This window comes from Tasmannia lanceolata, unplaced genomic scaffold (assembly GCF_043159265.1).
Source record: "Tasmannia lanceolata isolate RefF3 unplaced genomic scaffold, GAP_Taslan_0.1 ptg000018l, whole genome shotgun sequence".
Taxonomy (NCBI): Eukaryota; Viridiplantae; Streptophyta; class Magnoliopsida; order Canellales; family Winteraceae; genus Tasmannia; species Tasmannia lanceolata.
This window is the reverse complement of record NW_027518695.1, coordinates 11774261-11786861: the sequence shown is the minus strand read 5'-3', so window position 1 is coordinate 11786861 and position 12601 is coordinate 11774261. Positions and strand designations below refer to the sequence as shown.

Below are 12601 nucleotides of genomic sequence, written 5' to 3'. Positions count from 1 at the left end.
TTCGCGTTTTCAAATTCAAATAAATTGGGGAGCCTTTGACTTAGGGAGGTGATATATTCGCACCCAATGTAGGATAATTAGCACCCCCGTAAAGGGTGCAGACTTTAGTGCTTTTTGACGTCAAGTGGTGCGAATTATCCTATATGGGGTGCGAATTTATCATCTCCCTTTCCTTATTTAATAACTTTGGGACCCTGCAAGATTCCACTTTGCCACCTTTTCGCCCAAGGATACTGCTTACATTGCACGTGCCATATACACAATAACTGATCCCAATTGGTGGGACCCATTCTGGATTGTTAGAAATTTTTTATTATGGTAGGTTGATCGAACGATCATAATAATTTGATCAAGTAATCAAATGTTAAAAATGGTGGGGCTCACTTTTTCACCTTAATGGATGGGAAATGACTTATTCGTCCCTTTTGTTTTTACTTGGGACAGAGCCTCTAGTGTAAATCAGTAGTCATAAATACAGTAGATGGGGTTGCCCAAGTAAAAAGGGCGAATATATCACTTCCCTTTAGGATTCAAATTATGGGGTGGGCCCATGATGGCCCCGAGCAACTGTCCAAAGCACTAACCTTTACATCAATCGGCCATGAGCCAAGTGTTGTCCATGCTCTATGGGGTGCTTGAGGCTCCTTAATTTTAAAAACAGGCAGAATGCATACACCTCTACTTATTAAAATTAAGCATTTTATTAATCTCCTCCCTGATTTGTGGTCTGGGTAAGGTAAGATCCGGATGCTCCGATGCTATAATAAGATTAAGCATTTTATTAATCTCGGTGGATACATTAAGCATAGAGAAATCAAATCCTAATCCATCTTGAGTAATATCCTCTACTACAACAGTTGGGGCTCTCATAATTAATGCTCTATAAATTTATAATCTCTAATATCTTATTCCTACACTGGGAATCGACATTGTTCTTATGTTGGTTATTTATAATCTCTTATTTTTAATACTTAATAAAGAAAAGTAGAGAAATCTAATGCTCTGTTTGGATGCTGATAGATGTTGGGGGGATTTAGAGAAGAAGAAGTTAAAGGGAAATCAAAAGGAAATCAAAAGGAAATCAGTCAACGAGGAGATTGTGAGCAAATCTCCCCAACGTCGTTTGGTTGGGGGTAAGAGATGTGCAAGAATTTTTTTACCGTATTTTTTAAGATTTTTTTGGGGAATGTTATCAGCACTACTGTTTTTTGATGAGGGCACTCCTCACTTTATAAAAAGTATGGTATGGCCCGCACCATAGGATTATCCCAACCGTCCATAAGATGGGCCATAGCCTAAATAGGTTATGCCCCAAAATTATTTCTATTGGTTGATTCTAACCCTCCGATCTATAGAGGGTTAGGATCAACCCTCTAACATTCAGATTTGAGCGTTAGGATCATCCTATGGAAATGATTTTTGGAGCATAACCTATTTAGGCTATGGCCCATCTAATGGACGATTTGGATCATCCTATGGTGTGGGCCATACCGTACTTTTAATAAAGTGAGAGTGCCCTCATAAGAAAACAGTAGTGTTGATAACATTTCCTTTTTTTTTATATTTTTTATAGGAATTTGCTAGCAAATTTCTCCTATGCCACTTCTCGGCATGTGGCGATCCTTGTGCAAAGATGCGCACATGGGCAAAGGTTGCTAGCAAAAGCAAAAATAAGCAAAAAAAGTAATCATTACAAAAAAAAGTAAAATAGCACAAGTTATAAATTTTTAAATGAAAAATTACCTAGAAATAGTTATAAAGTTTGAAAATTACGAAAAAAATACCAACAAAATGTAATAAGATATGACAATTACGGAAAAAACTACAAGCAAAAGTAGAAAGTTATGACAATTACGGTGAAAAAGAATTTCCCTGAGAAATTCTTCAATTTTTCCTTCGATTTGTCGAAATTCGTCCGGCGAATTTCGAGGGTTCCACGTCACTCGACAAGCGCTCGACATAACCGGCGGTCAAAATTCCAATTTCTGCTAAATCCCTACCAAACACCCCTCGGGTAATTAGAAGAATTATATTCCCTGCTATTTTACTCAAAAAAAGGTAACCAAACAGAGCATAAGTGATATAAGATAGTACATTCCTAGAAAATGTTGTTCTAAGTATATGCATTTTACTCTATGTTGGTAGGAAATAGGAGAGGGAAGAGAAAAGATGGTGATGAAAGAGCAATATGAATACACTCGTCTCTTTCAAGTACCTCTCTCTCTCTCTCTCTCAAGTGTAAGATCATTAAATGATATGGTGAGTCCATCTCTCTTTGAAATGACAAGTGTAGCCTCATCTCGTTCTCTTCAAAACGATGACTGTAATGATCATCTCTCTCTCTTCCCGCACTCTGTATCAACATTAAATGCTAAAAATGGAATAAATGTAAAGTGCGGTGATAAGAAGGGTGGTGAAACTTTGAGAAAATTTGCGTGGTAGAAATTTTTTCTAATACTTTATAAGTTCTAATATTTCATATAAAAATAAGCCACCAAATATATTAATTATAAGAGCCCTGATTGTGAATCATTTGAATGTGCCTGTACCACCACTGGGCTTAACTGGATCAATCTTTAACCATAAATATGCAGCGGCAGGTGTGGCTTAGCGTGAAGATGTATAGCCCTAGCCAAGAAGAGGTCGTTGGCTGACTCAGAGAGGTTGATGCTCGATTCACCAGGTGGTACGTTCCAACTGAACCCTTGAAGAAGCCGAGCCAATACCATGGTAGTCATTGCGGATCCAAGTGGTACTCCCACGCACCCACGTCGTCCCGTGCTAAATGAGATGAAGCGCAACTCTGGCTCAACAAGCTTGACTTCAGTGGAGCCGTCCTTTAAGTGACGCTTTGGCATGAATTTTAGAGGCTCATCACAAGCTTATGGATTCCGGCCCTGCCCCGTTCGGCTCAACAACACATGGCCACCTTTCGGGATGAAATAACCCGCGACAATTGTATCACTGATCGACATGTGCGGGATGTTGAAGGGGACGATCGGGTGGAGCCGAAACGCTTCCCTGACACATGCCTTCACATAATTGAGTTGCGAAAAATCGGATTCTTGAACAAGTCTCTCTTTTCCGACCACGCTATCCAATTCCTCCATTGCTTTCTGAAGAACCTCAGGTTGATTGACCATCTCTGCCATTGCTCATTCCACTGCGTTTGATGGGTTGTCTATTGTTGCGTACATTAATTCCGACAAAATTAGAGTTACACAATGGTAATGGTCAGTTACTTCCTCTTTTCACTTGTATCTTCTTCTATAAAGAACTCGAGCTGATAGAAAGAGACACCCATTTTAGGCAGGTCGCTAACAATACTCCCTATCACACCACATGTGCAACCTCATGTTGATAACAAATTTTTACGGAAATGTTATCAGCACTACTGTATTTTGATAATCACACTCCTCACCATAGAATAATCCAAACCGTCCATTAGATGGGCCACGGCCTGAATTGGTTGTGTCCCAAAAATTATTTCCATAGGTTGATCCTAACCCTCCGATCAATAGAGGTTAGGATCAACCCTCTAACATTCAGTTCCGCTTCATATCGGAGGGTTAGGATCAACCTATGGAAATGGACAACCTATTTAGGTTGTGGCCCATCTAATGGACGGTTTGGATCATCCTATGATGGGGGCCATACCATACTTTTTAATAAAGTGAGGAGTGCAATCATCAAAATACAGTAGTGCTGATGACATTTCCCTTCCCTGTAATCTTCTTATCAGCTATTAAATATTGTGGTGTGAATGAATCCAAAGGATTTAAAATGGATTCTGACCAAGACACAAGATCCGATGGAGGGTCCTAGCTCCGATTGGACGGTGCCCACGTATGAAAATATCCTTCATATTGTCGTTCATTTATATCTAAGGGAAAAGGTTTCTGAGTCCTATAGAATGACTCATCCAACCCGTTCATTCTATAGGACCTAACATATGTAGGGTGTCCCTAAGAAATCATCTCCATAGGATCATGGTAACTGTTGATCATTTGTGGAGATTTAGAATGGACGGCTAGAAAATGGGCTTTTACAGATCGAATGGTTATGATGATTGTATGGAGATGGTCTGTTAGGAACACCCTATCTATGTGAGGTTTTATGGAATGAATGGGTTAGATGAGTCAAACAACATGAAGATGGTCTATTTACAGGCTTGCTCAGGCTGAGCTATAGCTCAGAAACCTCGCCCCCTTATATATATTCATGTTCATGAGGGTAATTTTGTAACATCGCAAAATCCTACTCAAAATGACAAATAACCTTTCACTGTTTTTTTGTTCTGTTTCGATGATGATTCTCCTCTATCTATCTGGAGTGTCTTCGCTCTTTGACTCTAAGTCTTAACCGTGTACAATGCAATTAGGATCTAGGACACAACAATGGATGGTTCGATTAAACAATGGCTCAATACCCCAGATTCAGAAACTAGGATCCCAAATGCACTCTGAAAAGGATTCAACCTATAAGGTATAAACGGACAGTGACCAAGACATAGGTGGATCCGTTGACACCCCTAATTAAATATCTTATAAATGTAAATTTCTCATTAGCTATTAATTGAATACCTTAATTATCTCCATCAATAATACGGCCTAGCAGATTACTTATTTGGATCATTTGATTGGGTGGCGGGTTTCACTTCTACCTTTTACTTTTTAGTGTTTTATCAAAACATGTGTCGAATATAATTTCCAATCCACCTTAACGATCATTAGTAAAACCCTACTTCTTATTGTAGTTTCAAAACAAACTACAGGTGGGCTTAGAATGTAACAGCTTCTCATTTTTGACTCTTTTCGAAAGAGTTCTGATTAAGTGGAGTTTTCCACATAAACTTACAGTGCCAAAATATGATTTTCTTTGAAAGAACTGAAATGGAAAGTATTAGTAAGGTCATTATAATCATATTAATTGGGTTCGTCTCATTATCAAAACATTGTAGTGGGGGAATATCAGTAGCCTAAAGAAATTTACATCTAATAGTATTTAATAGCTATAGAGAAATTTGTATAAAGTATATTTATACAGATTTTCTTAATTATTTTGAATATCTTTAGGGTAAAGTATTTAATATTGAGAAAAAAAATTACATTTATAATGTTTTAGTTAACCTTTTCTGTCATTTAAAGTCAATCTATAGAGAGAAATTTACGTGTATAAGGTTTTAAATGACCTAGCTATTTTAAATGGCACACTTTGGTGAGTTTCAACAAATGTACGTGGTCGCCCTTTCATCTTATTTATGCAAGGGCGCCCTTCAGTTTAGACTACCTCATATATATAGCACATATATTTAATGCAATGTACATTTATGAGATATTGAACATCTAGTTTTTACTAAAATGATGCCATGTCCAACTTCACGCAAGTTTAGAAGGAAATAGAGGAGGGCTTAGGATGTAACATTTCTAAGTAATAGAAAAGTGGGGTTTTCACGTGAGCTTTAGCTTTCAAGTGTCAATTCCAACAATGGCTAATATGTTTTTCTTTTAAAGAAATGAAGTAGAAAATATTAAGAGTTATTATAATATGAGGAAGTCTAAATTTGAAGGGAGCCCTTGCAAAAAAGAGGTGAAAGGGCTCCCCCATTGGCTGCACATCGCCATCATATTTGACTTTTCAGCCGTTATTAATGCATGATGGTGATGTGTAGCCAATGGGAGAGCCCTTTCACCACTTTATTGCAAGAGCTGATCCCTTCAGTCTAGAATTCCTCTTATAATATATAGTACGTCAGTTTGTGCCTTGATCTCTTCTGTAGATAGCAATGGCTTCCCATTACTATCCTTCACTGCGATTATAACGTCAAGTAGAACCTCAGGCTCCTTTTCAAGAAACTCATCTTTTCCATTCCTCCATTGTTTGATTCTCTCATCGATGATAGGGTCGTGATACTTGTTTACAACCTTAATAGCCTTCTTCATTATCTTCTCGTGGCCATTTAAATCTAACCATCTCAAGGAGGGAAAGTAGTCCGACACGGCGAAAGAGTAAAGAAGAGATAGCACAGTGAAGAGAGCCTCGACGTGTTCTTCTTCTTCAAAGCTTGGGCCTCCATGCCCATGGCCGAAGTACCTCTTGCTGAACGTCAACTTCCTTATGATCGACATTGCCACTGTATTGCTTGATAGCAACTCTGATATCGACAGCAGCATCGGAGCTCCCGCATTGATTGTATATGTTGTAAAAATTGTAGTATTTCAAAGCTTTTGGCTTGTTCCAAAAATTGAATGGTCAGATTACAATTGGATACAACCTTTCATTACCGTTGTAGCCCATTTAATACCAAATTAAATGTGGGATTTTGTCTACCATTTAATTTTCCTTCAATGCTATATGTGACGTTTTTTTTTTTTGAACGTTTGAGTGTAGAAAATTAATATGAGTTAATTTTCTATTTATTCTATCGTCCTAGAAATCCCTATAGATAGAGGATTTCACCTCATTCAGAAAACACACAAACAGAAAAGCTCTCTCTCCCTAAATACTGCCTTCCCAAATTTGTTTCTTTATAAATTCTTTTGCTTGATTTTCCGTTCAATCCAGTAGTGCAGATATTTTGTACTGTTCCTGTACCCACTACACTTGCGAGTGCACGCTTGTAGTGAAGAGCTGTTGAATCCTGGAGGGTAGATCGCCAACGAACCTGCTGCACCGAGATACCATCTCAGAGGGGCGAAACTATTCTTAAGAACAGTGTCATTCGACACGCCTCAGTAACTTCTACTCTCTGTCTTTGATTAAAATACTATTTTTTCCAACTATTTTGTCCAACAATCTTAAGAATAGATTACTATGGCTGCTACTAGTATTCTGATTGCATCTAGGTCAGTTTCTGATGTTACTAAAATTGAACCTTTCAATGGGATGTTTTTCAAACGTTGGCAACAAAAGATTTTGATGATACTTGATATTTCTGGTGTGGAATATGTTCTAAAAACTGCTAAGCCTATAGAAGGGTCTGAAGATTATGATAAGGTTTTAGTTGAATGGACTAAGGCTGATAAATTGTGTAAAAGTATGATTTTGAATGCACTGTCAAATGAATTGTTTGATGTGTTTTGTGGATTGACTCATGCTGCTGATATTTGGAATGCTTTACTTCAAAAATATGTAGTTGAGGATGCTGGAATTAAGAAATATGCTATAGGAAATTTTCTTAATTTTAATATGATTGATAACAAGGATGTGTCTTCCCATATCCATGGGTTTCACTTAGTTGTTAGTGAACTCAAGCGTGAGGGTATGGATTTACCCGAACCTTTTATTGCTGGGGCTTTGATTGAAAAGCTTCCAGAATCTTGGATAAATTATAAGGACAATATGAAACATAAGAGGAAGGATATGAGTTTGGAAGAGGTGATAGTGCATATTCGTATAGAGGAAAAAAATAGGTCTTTGATCAATTCTGATAAGGCTAAGGAGTTAACATCCAAGGCTAATTTAGTGGAGGATAATAATAGAAAATTCGGAAATAAGGTTGGGAATAAGGGGAAGAAATACAACAACAATAGTCACAACAAACATGACACTAGGCTCAAGGCTGTTAATTTTGCTGTTAAGAAGAAAAGGAATTGCTTTGTTTGTGGAAAGCCTGGACATTATGCCCAGCAATGTAGGCATAAGAAGAGTGACCAAGGTGGAAAACCAATTGCTAATTTGGTGGAATCTGATATTATTGTTGCAGTAGTGGTTTCTGAGGCGAACATGGTATCCGGTGAGAAGAATTGGGTGGTAGACTCTGGAGCTACTCAGCACATTTGTGCTAACAAGAGTGCCTTCACTTCCTACACTCCAATGGGAGAAGGAGAAGAACAAGTGTTTATGGGGGATTCAAGGCCCTCACCAGTGGTCGGCAAAGGGAAAGTTCTCCTCAAGCTGACATCCGGAAAGACCCTTGCTCTCACCGATGTTCTGCATGTGCCAAACATTCGCCAAAACCTAGTTTCTTTATCTCTGCTGGGCAAAGCTGGAGTCAAGGTTGTTTTTGAGTTTGACAAGCTAGTGATGACTAGGAATGGGAATTTTGTGGGGAAAGGATATTGTAACAATGGGCTGTTTGTTTTGAACATTTCTGAAATAATGAATGAGAATGCATCTTCTTCTGCTTATATGTCTGTCTTAAATTATTTTAATTCCTCTGTTAATATTGTTGATTGTATGGATATGTGGCATGGTAGATTAGGACATGTGAACTTCTCATATATCATAAAAATGAAAGAACTAGGTTTAATTACCAATATGACAAAAACAAATAGTGATAAATGTCAAATTTGTGCTGAAACAAAACTCACTAAGAAAACTTGTAAACCAGTTACACAAAGAGAATCTGAACTACTTAGTTTAATTCACTCAAATTTAGGAGATTTGAAATCTACTATGACTAGAGGTGGTAAAAGATTCTACATTACTTTTATAGATGATTTTTCTAGATACACAAAAGTATACTTACTTAGAAACAAAGATGAAGCAATGAAAAAATTCTTAATCTTTAAAGCAATGGTAGAAAACCAAACTGGTAAAAAGATTAAAAGACTTAAATCTGATAGAGGAGGAGAATATGAATCCAACTCTTTTAATGAATATTGTGAAGAACAAGGTATAATCCATGAAATAACTCCTCTTTACTCTCCTGAGTCTAATGGAGTAGCTGAAAGAAAGAATAGAACATTAAAAGAAATGATGAACGCCATGCTTGTGAGCTCGGGCGCTCCTAATAACTTGTGGGGGGAAGCTATTCTTTCCGCCTGCCATATACAAAACAGAATTCCTTATAAGAAAACTGGAAAAACACCATATGAGTTATGGAATAATTACTCTCCTAACTTGACATACCTGAAAGTGTGGGGGTGCTTGGCCAAGGTAATGTTACCTGAGCCCAAAAGATCTAAAATAGGTCCTAGAACATCTGATTGTGTCTTTATAGGATATGCTGATAGTAGTCTTGCTTATAGATTTCTAGTTATTAAAAGTGAGGTGCTAGAACTTAACACAATAATTGAAACAAAGAACGCAAGTTTCTTTGAAAACATTTTTCCTTTAAAGGAGTCAATTGAAAGACCAGTTAAGAATTCAAATGTTGAACTAGAAAATGAAGGAAATGAAAATGAAGAAATTGAACCAAGAAGTTGTAAAAGACAAAGGAAAGAAACAAATTTTGGAGATGATTTCTATACCTATTTAATAGATAATGATCCTTTGACTTATAGAGAGACTGTTACCTCTCGAGATGCTCCTTTCTGGAAGGAAGCTATAAATAGTGAAATAGAATCCATTATGTCTAACCATACTTGGGAGTTAGTAGTCTTACCCCCTGGAACTAAACCAATTGGATGTAAATGGATCTTTAAAAGAAAACTTAAACCAGATGGTTCAATAGATAAATTTAAGGCTCGTTTGGTAGCTAAGGGTTTTTCTCAGAAAAAGGACATAGATTATTTTGACACTTATGCTCCTGTCACTAGAATTTCTTCAATAAGAATTCTAATTGCTTTAGCTTCAATTAATAAACTCATAATACATCAAATGGATGTTAAAACAACATTTTTAAATGGAGACTTGGAAGAAGAAATTTACATGGACCAACCAGAGGGTTGTGTCGTTCTTGAAAATGAACAAAAAGTATGTAAATTAATTAAATCTCTGTATGGATTAAAACAAGCTCCTAAACAATGGAATGATAAATTCAATGGTGTATTGATTGATAATGGATTTGATGTAAATGAAGCTGATAGGTGTATATATAGCAAATCAACTGATAATTCTGTTGTTATTATCTGTCTATATGTTGATGATATGTTAATTCTTGGGACTGATTTGCTTATTATTAATGAAACCAAAAATTTTCTATATTCGAATTTTGATATGAAAGACATGGGTGAGGCTAATGTAATTTTAGGTATGAAAATTTCTAAGACTAAAGTAGGGTTTACTTTGTCTCAGCCACATTATGTCGAAAAAAATCTTGAAAAGATTTAATAATTTTGATGTCAAACCGGTGTCCTCTCCATATGACTCTAGTGTTAAATTAGTAAAGAACTCAGGACATAGTGTATCTCAATCTGAGTATGCTCAAGTCATAGGGAGTCTTATGTATCTGATGAACTGCAGAAGACCAGATATAGCATATGCTGTGAGTAGATTAAGTAGATACACTCAAAATCCTAGTAAGGACCATTGGGATGCTATAACTAGAGTATTGAAGTATCTTAAGGGCACAATAGATTATGGTTTGAAATTTTGTGGGTTTCCCTCAGTTCTTGAAGGGTATAGTGATGCTAACTGGATCTCTGATTCAGATGAGACTAAATCCAACAGTGGCTATGTGTTCACTCTTGGTGGTGGTGCAGTCTCTTGGAAATCTTCCAAGCAAACGTGTACAGCTCGATCCACTATGGAATCCGAGTTTATTGCTTTGGAAAAGACAGGTTCAGAAGCTGAGTGGCTAAGAAACCTATTATCTGATATACCGTTATGGGTAAGACCAGCTCCGTCTGTGTCTATACATTGTGATTGCCAGGCTGCAATAGCCCGTGCAAAGAATAAGACCTACAATGGCAAAAGTAGGCATATCCGCCTAAGGCATAATATTGTGAGGCAACTGCAAAGTGATGGGATTATATCCCTAGATTTTGTGAGATCAGAGATGAACTTGGCAGATCCTCTGACTAAACCACTAGGAAGAAGCTTAGTGAACCAAACATCGAGGGGGATGGGACTAATGCCTATTTGTAAAGCTGACAGTGATGGTAACCCAACCTATGAGAATGACGATCCCAGGAAGTAGGTTCATATGGGTAATAACAAGTCACTAGTCAACTTGGTGTTGCACTATCATTTTATCCCTTCCTATGGTGTAGATAGTGCTTATAACTGAAAAATGGTAGGTTGAGCTTGATGCTCTTAATGGATCCATAGCCCTGATAGGGTGGTGTGTTTAGTTGCGGTTGCACACTTGATGGAATTCACCTATGTGAGTGTGAAGGTGGGGCCGCCTTCTATGAGAGTGTTGGCAAATTCTCTAAAGCGCTCATGAAAATTAGGAAATGGCGCATGGCCTATTGGTGCCAACCCGCGTTGAACAGTTCTAAATCGAGAATGTAGTGTGGGTAACGTGTGCTCCTGATTTACAATCCGGAATAAGGTTCATAGAAATTTAATTTCACCGAGTTCCCGTAAATCATGCCACGTTTATCCTAAGTATTGGTTCATAGTCCAAAAGACACCAATGCTAATACATTACACTCTCACATCTGCACTTCTAATTCTAATTTAGTTTGACTTCTACTTCTTATTCACATAGCTTTGAAATTGTGGGGGATTGTTGTAAAAATTGTAGTATTTCAAAGCTTTTGGCTTGTTCAAAAAATTGAATGGTCAGATTACAATTGGATACAACCTTTCATTACCGTTGTAGCCCATTTAATACCAAATTAAATGTGGGATTTTGTCTACCATTTAATTTTCCTTCAATGCTATATGTGACGTTTTTTTTTTTTTTTTGAACATTTGAGTGTAGAAAATTAATATGAGTTAATTTTCTATTTATTCTATTGTCCTAGAAATCCCTATAAATAGAGGATTTCACCTCATTCAGAAAACACACAAACAGAAAAGCTCTCTCTCCCTAAATACTGCCTTCCCAAATTTGTTTCTTTATAAATTCTTTTGCTTGATTTTCCGTTCAATCTAGTAGTGCAGATATTTTGTACTGTTCCTGTACCCACTACACTTGCGAGTGCACGCTTGTAGTGAAGAGCTGTTGAATCCTGAGGGTAGATCGCCAACGAACCTGCTGCACCGAGATACCATCTCAGAGGGGCGAAACTATTCTTAAGGACAGTGTCATTCGACACGCCTCAGTAACTTCTACTCTCTGTCTTTGATTAAAATACTATTTTTTCCAACTATTTTATCCAACAGTATATGTATCGAATAAGGTTGTCTGCTTCCTCGACTCTCTTGTTAAGAAGCCATTGTAGCCTTAAAAGAGAAAGAACCTCAGAGCTCACCCCCCTCCTCATCTTCTTCCATTGTTCACCCCATGGTACAACTGCAATCGAAAGGAAGCCTCGGCCCGAGTACTCTGTTGCCATGGTGATGGGCCTCGACGAGAAAACTGTGTCTTGTTCCTTCAAGAACTCGCATTCAATGGCAGGGCAATTGACTAGAATTACATGGGTTTTTCCTAATTAAGCGGAAACATGCGGTATCAGTCTTCATCTCCTTCATGAGGCCTAACATCCATCGGAATGCCAGCTTGTTCATGATTATCTCAGGAAGGTTCCCGACCACTGGCCATGGCGATGGACCGGGGTGGGAGAGGTGGCATCTTGTGTTTCTTAAGCGTTTTGGATTGGAATGGGAGGAGAAAGAAGATGAAAAACATGAGCAGAAATACAATGGTGGACCAAAGGGGGATTTTTGCCCAGCCATTGTCGAAGCCGGCGAAGGGGAGGAAGGAGGAGAAGGTGTTGTTGTTATTTTGCATGGCTATGTTTAGTACGTGTTGTGAGAAGGTGGTGGTTAGGGGTGTAAACGGATTGAATTCGAATCGGATATGGCTATAGCCATATCCGAATTC

The 12601-nt window shown here is 37.7% G+C and overlaps 1 pseudogene; it reads right to left on the bottom strand.

Moving 5' to 3' along the window:
* Positions 1–2576: 2576 nt before the first annotated feature.
* Positions 2577–12508, bottom strand: LOC143850054 (phenylalanine N-monooxygenase pseudogene; annotated as a pseudogene).
* Between the last annotated feature and the right edge of the window lie 93 nt (positions 12509–12601).